The sequence below is a fragment of the Sebastes umbrosus genome, chromosome 21, assembly GCF_015220745.1.
Source record: "Sebastes umbrosus isolate fSebUmb1 chromosome 21, fSebUmb1.pri, whole genome shotgun sequence".
Classification (NCBI taxonomy): Eukaryota; Metazoa; Chordata; class Actinopteri; order Perciformes; family Sebastidae; genus Sebastes; species Sebastes umbrosus.
In genome coordinates this window covers 24,942,822-24,957,072 of record NC_051289.1, presented here as the reverse complement: position 1 = coordinate 24,957,072, position 14,251 = coordinate 24,942,822, and the positions used below count along the sequence as shown (strand labels likewise).

Below are 14,251 nucleotides of genomic sequence, written 5' to 3'. Positions count from 1 at the left end.
GTAGGTAAAACACTGACCTCATACAACCCCACTGAGAAACATCCAAACTATCCCTTTAAATGTGCTTTTACAGTTGAGTTTTAGCATGAGGAGACAGGAAAACCCTCCCCTAGAGTTAATGGAATCATAGTGCTATACATGTAATGTAAAGGGGGACATCAGCCCAGGGCACTTAAAGTAATACAAATAAATGAGGTTACCAGTAATAAACCGGCTCCCTCGTCTGAAGTCAACGGGTTTTGAAGTGTTCATTTTGTCAATAAAAGATTTGACGATAAGTATTCGTTGATGTCTTTTTTATTTCATGACCAAATAGTAACAACATCGTAAATTAAAAAAATAAGACGAGACAAAATAGTCGTCTCTGTTCGGGCAGACAAGGAATGTTACTCTAGATCTTTTTTCTCTGTCTGATAGCCGACCCTTTGTTAACCGATTATTAACCATTAACAGAGATAACAAGATTAAAATGGGCTATTTAGAAAGGACCAATGTGTGTGACCCATTCAAACATAACCAATACAAACTAATGGTGTTGTTTTTAGTAATAGCGGACAGCCTGTCTGCTGGCTTTATGAGCAAATATATGGAATAGCAACATGTCCACATGCTGTGGGGTTATTCTGGTGCGCAGTCTGTTGACTGTGAGACCCACGGCAGAGTATATCTACAGGATATATTGACTCAAATTAGACTCAAAATAAAACCGACTAAAACAAAACAAAAAGACTAAAATGTGACTTTAAACTATAATCTCCAGTAAGAGACTATTGAGGGTGTTTTCACACCTGTAGATCGTTAGGGTTAGGGTACACCTGTAGTTGGTTAGGGTTAGGGTACACCTGTAGATCGTTTGCTCTGGTCTGAATCAGGGACTAAACTGTTACCATTTTGCCTGGAGGTTGGTTTGTGTTCACACGGCAGCATTTACAAGCGGACCAAAATGTTGGTGCACAAAGAAACTGCTCTCTGATTGGTCAGAAGTTCCACGTTGGAAAACTCCCGGAAGTAAACAAAGAAGAGCAGACTTCCAGAACACATCAATGGAGGGACGACTACATGGCTTGATCTTCGCCCTGGTCAACTTTTCTTTTTACCGAATAACAAGTTTTCACTCAAGGCAACGATACAGTTTGAGAATGAGGAGCGGCTGCGACTGGAAAACAATGTGTTGATGCACTGGAGTCGCCGATCAAGACGTACGGAGGACGGAGGAGGAGGCGTGCATTAACCCTCCTAAACTGTTACATGCTCATTGGCCGAACATATTTCCAAAGATCCATCAGGTATGCCCGAGGTCTTCAACACAGCCTGACGTTACACCTGTTTAGTACTGATGTGAGTAGCGAGGGCAAGCGTTGGCTCTTCTGTAGTAATGTTGTCTGGTGTGCATGCACAGTGCAGCTCGCTACCGGAGCCGGTTTAATCCAAAAAGGTGCAATGCTTTCTCCATTTGGGCCGCAACGAGGTCACATCATGTTCTCACCACAAACGGAGCGTACCGAACCGTACCACAGTTTGTTTGGAAGCGAACCGAGACCACCCCTTCAAGGAGGTCTCGGTTCGCTTGTTTTGATGCTGCACCCGAGTGCGATTGCCCAAACGGACCGCACCGAGAGGGTGAACGCTCCAGGGTTCCATTCAACCCAACTAAAACCAGGCAGGTGTGGATACGCCCTGAGACTAAAACTACATTGAAAATCCTTGTCAAAATGAACAGGGGTCTTTAGTTAGATGTCTGAAATCAGGTGTGTGGTTTTAACACAAGCTGAAGAGACTTTAACCTTTAGTTCAACCACAGGAAATATGTCAGTTAATATCCCACTGCTGAGTTTTGAAGCCTTTATGTGTCTTACAAAAGACGGCTGCTAACAAAATGAGACGACTAAACGTCATCACGCCAAACACTAGTCCACCGTTAGCTTAGTGGTGGTGACGAGAAGTCATGTGACCGAACAAAACATGTGAGTATCATAAACGTGTGTTCGTCACAGAGCGGATTTTCTGTAATAATCTAAAACCCAACGGAACATCTCATTGGCTGTTAGTGGAGGGAACCAGGGAGATGATCACTTCCTGGTTGGCCTACAAAAATGCGTCATCCCTGGAGCTCTGTATTCAGCAGCTGATGCTGTACCCCCCCCACCCAACACACACACACACACACACACACACTAACAGCCCATAATTAGAGGAGAAGGCACCAGACATTACCGGCTGAAAATGACTCTGTGACACCAACAATAGATAAAAATCTCACGACGTGTCGTGTTGTCAAATCTGCTCTCACTGAGACACTATCTGGGGACGAAGAGGAGGAGGAGGAGGAGGAGGAGGAGGAGGAGGAGGGGTGGTGATGGTGGGGAATAAAAATGCATCCACGTTGCTTGCAGAGATGAGGCGCTCTGTTGCCATGGTAATTGCCTCCGTGGCTACAGGCTATGTGTGTACAATGGTGTGGAGACACAGAGATGAGATGTACAGTAGACGCCGCTGTTGCTGCTGCCGCTGCTCGCCGGGAGGCCGCTGAGTTACGGCGATCTCCCTGATGAGGACTATAAAACGTCTGCAACGTTGTGACGCGACGTCCCAGGTCACCGTGGTCAAAACTAAGACGTCAGGAGGACGGAGACGACGGGAGACGACAGGAGACAGGAGGACGGAGAGTAGTATTGAGCCAACAGGCTGTGTATATGAGACACGGTGTGTGCGTGTGTTGGCGCTCCTCTCTGTGGTTTTACCTGATTAGCATCCGGTATTAGCCAAAATAGACGGCTAACAAGATTCCTATAGAGAAAGAGGCTAAGAGAGATCACGAGTCTGGTCGGTCACTCTATCCTGTAGGACGCCGCGGCGTGCAGCACGGTGGATTGTCACACAACAAGCTGTTAGGTGAGGTTGTATGTGGCATCCTTTCTAATAAATGCATCAGAATAACATTTAATGGAGTGCATTTACATCCATCTTTAGAGAAGTATTGCACCGCTGGGAGGACAGTTTTTTCATAAAACTAGTCCGTCAAGAGGTATAAAACAAAAATAATAAAACAAATCTGTAGAATAGAACTGTTTCAGAACGAGAGAGCTGTACATTTCTGTGCAAAAATATTGATCAGATGAGCAAAAGTTCACAGTAAAGAGAATATGTGATGCTTCAGCCGGGTTTCCACCAAAAGGAACTACTTTTCAAGGAACTAAAAGGTTCCTTCTGCCCAGTGTTTTCTGTGTTCTCACCGCGATCTAAAGACCTGTGAAGATTAGGCTAATTAGTCTTCTGACGTATGAAAAAGCAACATGACGTGATAAACACACTCTGCAGCCTGCAGTTCAGTGTGTCGCCCGTTTTACCCAAGAAACACGATCAAAAATAAACGTTTTCTAACATTGCAGCTTGCCCTCGTGATCTCTCTCTCTTTTAAATGAGTCGAGAGCCGTCAAAAGGTTCCTAGTTCCCGGGGGAAAGTTCCTGTGGTGGAAACCGGGCTCAAGTACAGGAGCTTTCGGGGTGGAGTTTGCAGGGATGAACGTCGCTGATTGCTCAAACACAGCGCCGCTGTACCGCTTCATTCATAAACAAGAACCATTTTAGGACGAGAGGAGAACATTTCTCTTTGTTTGATAACATTAAAAGTACTTTTAATAAAGTACTACCCCCCCACCAGGGCTTTTTGGGGGGGTGAATATCCTTTGAAACTTTATTTAGACCCTGGTCCCTGCAGTCGAAACGCAATGAGTGAATACAGCGAATAGTGAATATAGCTATATAATATGTACTGTTGTACAGATTAATGTTCATTATCCTGAACTCATCAGGTCAAAAGGTAAACCTGGAGGAAGGGTTGACTTTGCATCAACAGCAAACTGAAGCAGATTAAAGAAAAAGAAAGCAGCTTCTTTTCTGAAGTATGATAAAGTAAAGTTATAAAAACAGGGAATTAGAAATGACACAGTCTGGTATCAGAGGCCTGATTCTCTCTGCAGATAAACTAAAAGGCTTCTGCCTCTGGAATCAGGCAGAAAATGAGCGTCTTCGCCTCTAAGAAGTGTCTTTTGTGTGAGTTCTGTGTCCTCCCTGATTCAGTTTTGAGGCTGGCCCGCTGCAGGAGGAGCCATTTGTTTAGAGCCTCTGTGGCCTCCTATCATCCATCCTGCTCGTCTTCCCCTCTCTGCTTTATCTCTGCTGCAGACCTGATGCATCATTTCCCCCCCGCTCCGACGCCGACGCCGAGGCTCATACAAATAAACGCGTGCTCACATGCATCCACACATGCTGTGTGTACTGTATGTACACAGCCGAGTGCACGGGGCATCCTTGTTTGCAGAATGGGTGCTACCGAACACACACACACACACACACACAAACACACATAAACACACACACACATACACACACACACACACACACACACCTCAGCTCAAATCAGACACGAGGTCCTCTGAGCTTCGTCTCGTTAGCGAGATCACCTGAAATGTCTAAAAATACCAGACTGCCGTGTTCCTGCGTCCTCCATCACCTGCACACACACACACACACACACACACACAGACAGACAGCCATGCACACTCACATTCACACCTAAAGGCAATTTAGAGTCGTCATTTAACCTAACCTCCAGTACATGTCTCTGAACTGAGGGAGGAAGCCGGAGAAAACCCACACCAACACGGGGAGATCATGCACTCACCACAGAGAAGAATTATGAAACCCAAAAATATAAAATATGAATGTCTCCCTTTTGGTTTCTGATTTTGAACACAGAACAACTGATTTACAGAGCAGACATGTTGCTGTACAAAAACATGACGTTTCATTTCAGTTGAATTGCTCTTTAAAGGTGATTGTTGTTTTTTAAACAATAGTCTTTTTTGGTTATCTCCCAGATCTAAGAAGGGAAATTCCTCAGAGGAATGTCCCAGCAGAGGACAGCGTCCCAGCAGGGGGCAGCGTCCCACCAGAAGACAGCGTCGCAGTAAAGGACCTCGCCCCTGCAGAGGAGATGCTGATGTCGCTTCGAAAGCAGTTAGTAGAGGGATTATCTGATCCTAATCTGAACAAGCTTCTGGATATACTCCTTCACTATCACGTTATAAACGATGATGAAATGCAGTACATCAGTACAAAAGACAGGGCAGATAAAGCACGTAAACTGATCGACATGGTAAAAAAAAAGGGAACTAAAGCCAGCAAAGTTCTGATCGATGCTCTCCCTGAGGTGGATCCATACCTTTCCGAAAAGCTGAACTTAAGCTGAAGCAAAAGAAAGAAACTGTGGAGTGTGATGATGGATGTCTATAATAGCTGGCTGTTTTGGAGACTTATATTACCTATTGTTATCTTTAAATGAGAAATTCCATTGTTGAAGCCTGTGTGGACTTTCACTCTGAAAGTGATTCACTGAAGTTTGGGGGAAAAAAGGGAATTATTTTTCAAGCTCTTGTGGTTTGGTTTCAAGATTTTATAATCATTTACTTGGGATAACTACCGATGTGTTGTCGCGATGAAGACCTGCGATAGAGAGCTTGTGACTTACGGTTGTCGACCAGAGTGGACTTCAATATGGTCTAATGTCTATGGCCTACCGATTTATTTCAAGGTTATCCATAGGGCCTATGCTGTGCCTTACTGACGTTGTAAATGTGTCTGAACAGATACAACATGTGTGATTAATTTGCGATTAATCGTGATAATCATGGACAATCATGCAATTAATCGCAATTCATGTTATATTCTATTGCCCTAATTTTTAGATAATAAACTACTTTGGTAATTTTATTTTACAAGTCTGTAATTTAGTATTCAATTGAAGTTCAATATTGTACTTTTAACTTCACTACATTTATTTGACAATATTAAATATCTTTTTTTTTGCAGATTTAGATTATTAATATATAATTAACTAATAATTATGATGTATTATCATAGATTAAGCTACCCAGCAGTATAGTTGAAATGAGCTCGACCCTTACCAGCTGTAACATTAGTGATGTTTACACATCAATGCATCTAAATCATTCATTATAATCCAGTGATATATTATATATTATTCTGAATTGGGACATTCTGCATAATGTGTACTTACTTGTGACAAAAAGCTGTGATCAATCCCAATTCTCTTAATTGCATCCACGTTTCCCTCACTTGCATCTTTTCCTTGCGTCTTAGTCCCTCCCACCAGGGAAGCATGAGAGACGCAAGGAAACCATGCGAGGAGAGAGGAAACCAAGGCCTATTGAAGGAGGCTGGGACATGGGTCTTGGAACGGGGTTCAACTTACTACGCATGTGTTGTACCTCAAAGATATGACGCGTTGATGACGCATGACCCAGCCTCCTTCAATAGGCCTTGGAGGAAACAAGGAAATATAAGGCCTTTCCCATTTCTGAATTTATACTGCTCGATTCCTCTCCTCGACTCCTCTCCTCGCAACTTAGTCCCGCCGAGATGCGAGATGCGAGCGGAGGAGGCGAGGAAGAGACACGAGGAGAGAGGAAGAGAGGAAATATGTTTTTAGAGACATGAGACGTCCTTTCCTATGAAGCGTCACGTGAAGCGTCACGTGAAGCGTGATCCGTTTCTGATGACAGCAGCAGGATCAGCTGTCAGTTGACTTTAACAGCTGTTTATGTCTGAACTGATCTAATACTAATAAAGACACTAAAGTTATTATCAGTGGCAGAGCAGCAGTGTTTCTCTCTGTAGCCTGTTACCTGTTTAACAAACACCTGTACATGAATAACAGCTGCAGTCTGTATTTCTACTGTGGACTGAGTCCTGCTTAGAGGACTAGGAACCATCTCTACTGGAACAATGCCTTTATATTACTGTATATTATATAATCTCTGCAAGCCTGTTGCAAGTGAAGGTTGATTGCACCAGGTGCACTGCCTCCTGCCAGTCTTCTTCATTGTATTCATTACCCAGGTCACCCTCCCATTTTCGTGACAATTTGGTCGTGTCATATTTATCATGAGAGTAAAGTACAGAATAGAAAACGGATAATCCGTGATTTAAACCCTTCTGCTCACGGATAAACTTTTTTGCCTGACTGTAGATGGAGATGTCCTCAGTAGTACCGCTAAACCACCTTTTTCTTTAGGCTACTGCAGAGAACTAAACCTTTGTCTCGGTCTTTTACCATGCCAGATACATTTTGAAAAGGATCTCTCCATTTTGAAAAGGATCTCTTTGTTAACTTTTTTGGAGATGCTCAGTGGCAACATTTGTAGAGGGTATAGAAGTCGAGGGAGTACATTCATCTTTATCAGACTAACACGACCAATAAGTGAAAGCAGAAGATCATGCCACCGAATCAGATCTTGTTTCACTGTAGTAAGTACAGGGGCAAAGTTAAGTTTCCATAAGTCGTGGGTATCTGGTGATATTTTTAGACCTAAGTACGTGAAACCAGCAGTGGACCACTTGAAAGGGACATTTTTTTCTCTTCCTGATTTTAACAGCTGCCGTAACTACGACAACCACAGACTCATTCGGCTGAAAGTCGCCAGTTAACAGGGTCGCCTGATAAACCGTAACACCGGTAAATATGCTATTTTTTAGCTCTGTCACGTTAGCTCAGTATTTACATTCTGCATAAACTCTGTAAACCGTAAACATACACTCTGTTTTACGTCTGTCTTTACAGGTCCATCTGTGAGAAATGACCGACAGAATCATCCCAGAGGAGGAGAAAACTTTAGCTGTGAAAAATAGAAGATGTGAAACAGTAGTCAGTTCATTATTTCTGGTAAAAGACACCTGATAAACGTATGAAAGTATTCAGAGTAATGGTATATTATTTACTGTAGAAGCTGTCTCTGTGTTACCATGACTACAAACCGGATAACGTTACACTCACCGTAGCTGAAATAGACTTTATCCTGTCTCTGTCAACATAACTGAAGGTTGAATTACTGATCTTATGTAAAAACTGCTCAGTAACCACAGTATCAGCAGGTACTGGGAGGACTTATAGGGTAGTGTGTCCATGTTTCAGAGTAACAGTTTTACTTGTCAGACAGTTATTGCCATATTTATGCTGTGAAATGTTTGTCAAAGCTGCAGGTTAATTGTTCACGTTCAAAATGCTGTGTATAATAAATATTGTCCTCTGTCTACTCAAATAAAGTTTGACTGTGAAACAGAAATGTGTTGTGTTGCTTACAGTCACTATTTACTACCTGTACCTGCATGACATTAATTAAATGAATTGTTCATATCACCTGTTTAAACAGTGTAATTACATAAAGCTTTTGTGAAAGAACATGTTATACTTATCTAACACCACCAGATCATTAATAGTAAATTTAAAAATGACAAAAACCCTCCTTAAAAATACACATCTTTATTCACAATAATAACACTGAATTATAAATTGGGCACACATAATTCCAAAAGTAGCAAAGCCATGACTTGTATGTAAACTGTGCAGATCGTGTCCTCCTTCAGTGTAAAGGGTTTCTTGACAGACTGGCTGGGCCAGTATCGGATGGATGGAGAGTGTTTGTGTGAACTAATATAAATTACAAGTAAAAGCCATTAACTAAAAAGTAAAGAAAACTTACATTTAATTTCAGTGGGAACAGTGTTGTTGGTCACCCTTTTTTGCCAGTGCATCAAAGTTTGGTGTCAGTTTGGTTGTGGCAATTCTAAACCAATCCCACCTACTGCGCACAGAGGTTTAAGGGAAAAACAGTAATTTATGAAAAAAGAAAATGAAAACGTCCTTTTAAACACAAAGCAAAAACCTTGGCTAATTAAAAAGTGCCGAAAGGTAGATTCGAACCCTGCTCTACCGGGTGAGCTATAACACACAGTGGGCCCTTTTCGGCGCACCACTATATAAATAAATAACACCACTCGTGTACGCACGTGTACGAAGGGTGAAACAGAAAACTTAACTTGCAAAACAGCTGAAAGAAGTAACTATGCAACTGCTTCCAAGAGGAGAATAATATTATAATGATATTATGGTCTCGCAGATAGGAAGAAGAATGGCTTCATTCAAGGTGAAGACCGTGGTGACGGTCAGAGTGAGGTCGAAATAGATCTTAATTTTTTAAATAAGGGCTATTAGAGTGTTCGTACTGGGGAGTGGGATCAACTGAAACGCCGGGTATTGCAGGAAAAAGGCAAAATGAATGCGGTCTTTACTATAATTTGGACAATTTTGTACCAATATTCGACGGGCCGGATTAAAAAGCCCAACGGGCCGAAAACGGCCCGTGGGCCGTAGTTTGCCCATACCTGTTGTAGAGTGAAGTTGTGTCAGCTACTAATAGAGTTCTCAGGTCACAGTGGTCATCCTGGTCTCCATGGATACAGAGACTGAGGAGAGTCTGGTGGGTTCAGGGCCGAGCATCAGGTCACTCAGATGACCAAAAGCTAGACCTAGCAACTTAGACTTTAGTAAACTTTTACGTATTATTTAGCCAGAAGCTGCCAGTATTCACGTAGTAATGTCTTTTAATCGCTCTACGAGGTCGGGACTTAACGTTACAGAGAAGATGTTAATTTCTCCTCTGATCAACAGCTGTCTGCTCTGAGCTCACAGCATCTCTCTCTCTCTCTCTCCCTGCTTGCTCGCCCACTCACTAACTCTGGTAATCAAATCTACACACATTCATACAGTTGGACTGTTTGTTTTTCATATGAGCTTCTCTCATGAGTCTGTTGAGTAAATCTACACACACTCATCATAGCTGTAACGCAGACAGACAGACCAGTCACCAAACAGTCTGCTAAATAAACAGAAACTAAAACAACTTAAACATGACAAAGTTACAGCTTCCAGGATTGAAGGTGGGTCCCAGACAGCCGGTACTGATCCATCCTGAGCTTCAGTTTGTAGATTACCATTTCTATGAGAGAATTGCCATAATCTCATGTCATATACACATTTGAAGGTGTCCCTGTGCCGTTTTACGCATGGCCAAAAAGTAGTTTAAATCAGTTAAGAATCAAGTTTCTATTTAAGAGCAACAAACAGTATTCATTACCTAGTACCTACCTACCATCCTGCACAGCCCCTGCTTGAAGTCTGTTCCCAACACTACTACTCCGCAGGATGAATGAATCATGAGTTAAACCAGGCCACCGTGCCACAACATTTGTGAGACACATTTGCGAATCACAAATCACTTGCACGTTTAGGGAGTGAAAATGCTTCCCGTTAACATAAGCAAATTCATTCTCTGATTGTGCCCTTATAGCATTGTGAGTGCAGTCGATCGCTCCGATTACATTTGGAAATCGGCTCATCACTGCAAATTGCACTTTAATGTTTGCCTGTTCAGCCACAGTGGAGGGAAATCTTATGTATCTTGGCGACATACGGATGAGGCCGACCCATACGGCTGGCATGGCGCGGCTCAGCGATGACTGGGAGATACCCGACTGATTACACAGCTCCCTTTGAAAAGCTCCTGTTGCAAGGAACCCGAGTGTGGTGAGGACTTGGATTGGCAATGGCAAGGCGTGATTTCTCACAGTCTCCCTCTCCAAAGCTGGACCCAGTTCAGCACAGAGCTGTAAAATGATTACTCTTGGCAATCTGAATCGGCTCATAAGCCAGTCGTCATCTTGGGCCAACAGGTCAGTGTGATCCCTAAACACACACTGTAAACAATTGCTGTTAATTTACAGCAGAATTTCAACAGTATTAACCTGTTATTGCTAAAAACAGCGCTTTACTGTTAATACAAAAGAAAATCTGTTAAATTACGCTCATAGGCCGTTTTTTAACTGAACTATAATGTATTCTTAAAAAACAGCACTTTACTGCTGATCAACTGTCTAAAGTATCATGAATAACAGTTTCATGCAGTATTTTTTGAATTCTGGGAAGAGCAATTTCACCTGATCTGCACATGTGAGGCTGGATCCGTTCTTTTATTCATCCATCCCCATCTTACTGATTATTGGTGAGTAGTAATTTTATTTAATTAATAAATCTGTGCAAAGTTTATCAGTGATGTTTCCAGTTAGTTTGCATTACAGAATATGTGCATGTCATGATAGAGGGATTCAACAGCTAGCTAGAATTTCACAGATGATTGCACATTAATCGGACAACACAAGGAGCTCATTTTAATTTCTATGTATTCAAGTTAATATCTAAGTTAATGTGCTGACACATGTATTTTGCCAGTGAATTCATGCATAACGACGGTGTATACATTTTACAGTCTATGGAAGTCCCTTCAACATTTAAAGTAACATTAAGACTTCAGTGCATGTTGGTTATTGGGTGGTAATTCAGCAGAGCAGATACAAAATTGAAGGCAAGTTTATTTACTAGCTAACTAGTGTTTTTGAATGATATCTGAAAACCACATGTTCTATAGATCAGATGGTCAGAATATTCATAATTGATCAAAAAACGGTTTCTCAACCAGTAATGCACACCACTCAACACAATTCATTTCAAACATTGACTAAAAATCCATGAAGTTGACTGAGGAAAATTCTTTCTAAGTTTCAGGTGAAACAGCAGGAAGCTATTGGCGCTGGATGGTCAGCCTTGAGGGCCACTTCATATGTGAGGGGATCCAGCCCACCTTCTTGATGGGGCTTGCTGCATTATTTTCCACCTTCTACACCTGCACGCTCAAATTAATCTCAAGGTTAGATACTTTCAGTAAAACCTGTATTTTTATTGTGGCATTAATCTAAGTGATTCACACAACTTGATTTTTACACAGTACCTGAAGAAACACTATCATTTTTCAGGTGCACCGTAGGAATAAACCCTGAGAGAGGCACCAAGGATGGACAGGGCAAAGTCTTCTCAAAGAAAACTGGCAAATTCACGAGCTACAAGACAAGACTACAACCGTATATCCACATGTATCCACTCTGCTGATGGGACTCATGGACTTGAGTGGGACTTCATTTAAAATGGTGAGTTTACATTACATACATGATAAGAGGAAATGAGGGGTACACACGCTGATTTTGTACGTGAGAAGTTACAATGAAAGTTATGTTGGAACTCATATATCTCTCTCTCACACAGTCAGCGGGCTACCAAGGCTGGATTGAGAGTACTGGTGTCTTTGAGTGGGCCATAAGTCATTCGCTAACTCACTCCCCCATTATCGCCCAATACTTGGACTTCCACACTTATCCATGTGCCTTGTTAGAGCCTGAATATTCATACTTGGACATGATGTCACATGTCTGGTGGTGTTGGTGCTCATTAGTATATAGACAAATTATTTTGTATTTAATGTTAATTTTTTTTTTAAATTTGTACCACTGATATGCCTTAAGGCTCAGCAATATATTCAGTATATTCACATGTTACATGATATAAGGCAAAATATTATTTGAGAGTTTTGTTTTAACTCTATGATATAGCTCAACTCTCTGTAACTGTTCCACAAAGTAAGGTTAGTAAGATTGACAGATGTCTTCAGAAATGCTATTTCTTCTGAAATTTGGTTTGTTATCTGTGTCAGGTTTTTGTTGGCGCTGTGTTGAACTTCATATGAAAATAAAAAATAAAGTGCAATAAGATAAGCTGTAGATGTTCTTTTCTCACACATTGTACATGATTGTAAAATCAATGAATTAGCTCTGTTCTTCACTCACATGTTGTTATGGTTTGCATTCTGTGCTTGTAGCCAGCTATAAACAGACATTTTGGGCCTTATAGCCTTAATTACAGCCTTTTTCTTAACAAGTGCCTTTAATTGTATTTAGTGTGACTATTCCTATGTCTGTAACCTGCTAAGTCAATTCATCTAGGTAAAAAATAATGTTTATTAAAATGTATGTAAAAAATACAACCTAAATAGTGCATTGAAACAAATCAGTAAGATAATGTAAAAGAAAGGTGAAAAACAGCTATATAATGTATCCTTAAACAGTAAATTAACTGTAAAATACTGTGAAATTAATCAAAAAACCAGTATATACTGTATTTTTCATTAACAGTACAAAGCTGTAAATTTCAGCGACAGTATGATACTGTTAATTTTACAGTAGAATAATGGCAACCCTGCTTCCAGCTCTTTACTGTTATTTTACTGGGAAATTCTTAACAGTGCACGCTCCCTCCGAACTCTGCCATTGGCAATGTCCTCCAGCAGTGCCAAAGCAGCCATTGTTTAGCAAGTACTTGCCATCATGTTTACGCAGCCTTTTATAGGCTACATCTAATTGTCTACACCTTGTCAACTTCATAACGCATCACACGTGACTTATTCCTCTTCTTCCCAGGGGAGATGGGTCTGTGCGCCTCACTTCCCGTGCGTCATGGATGTCTGTGCGCCTCGGCAAGTTTGCAGTCCTTGAGGTGTTTTAACATCTCTGTGTAACAGAAACAGAGACAACTTTCCAGTTTACTTGCGATGTTGGTTTTGGCATGGTGGTTAAGGCATGTCATCTCAGGGAAATTAGTTTAAATGTGTTTTTGTTGTGCCATTCTGATGTTAAACATTATGCTCAAACTAGTGAAGAAATATGTGTTCTTTTTAATCTCACTTCATAAACAAAGCTCAGTAAATTGAGTGGAAAAATATTTTTACACATTTGGCGAGTTTCAGTACTTTGTAGTTTGACGCTGCCAAATGACAGAGTTTGCGGGATGGCCCGCACATTTTCTCGACTGGTCTAGAGTTTGCGGCACGGTCCGCACATTCTCCTGTCACGTTGATTTTTATACATCCCGTCGTGAGCGTGAAACACAGCGTACGCAACATTTTAGTACGTGCGCACCGTTTAAACATGAGGCCCCTGGTGTTTCCTTTGGTGCTTTGGTGTCTTGTGGTTTGTGACTGGTAGTTTGTGGTGCAGTAGCTCCCCCTGGTGGTGTGATGGGCTGTAGTGAATCCAGTTACTTGAGGGTTTCTTTGATGAAACTGTCTACTGAGGGTGATCGGTTTTGGATGGTTTTGGATTTGTTGGCAAGCTGCTCGCGGCGGTACAGGCGTGGGTCTTTGGGGAGTTTTGCAGGTAAAGGTTGGGGCTGTCTGGGTTTCTGCTGGTTGTCTTGTTCCTGTGATGGTTTGGTCCTGTTGGGGTCTTTTTGTTGGTGTTTTTCAGTTTTGGGGGGATGGAGGGGTTTTTGTGATGGGTGTAGACTTTTTCCTTCTATTGAGAGTTTATTTTTTTGTTTTTCTGGTGCAAATGCTGACGTCCAAATGTTCTGCATCTCTTCCTTGGATCGGGGTCCGGTTGCCATGGTTACTGGGTGATGTATGAGTGTTTAGTGTGTGTGTGTGTGTGTGTGTGTGTGTGTGTGCGAAAA

General features: G+C 41.7%; 1 protein-coding gene and 1 long non-coding RNA gene across 2 annotated transcripts in view; both read left to right on the top strand.

Moving 5' to 3' along the window:
- The window catches only part of LOC119480963 (NACHT, LRR and PYD domains-containing protein 12-like), a 97,611-nt gene that overhangs the window by 49,224 nt on the left and 34,136 nt on the right, over positions 1-14,251 (top strand). The gene's annotated exons all lie outside the window — the stretch shown is intronic.
- Positions 11,240-12,503, top strand: LOC119480355. The gene is made up of 3 exons (XR_005204888.1): positions 11,240-11,621; positions 11,728-11,898; positions 12,014-12,503. It is a non-coding gene; the product is annotated as an uncharacterized LOC119480355 (long non-coding RNA).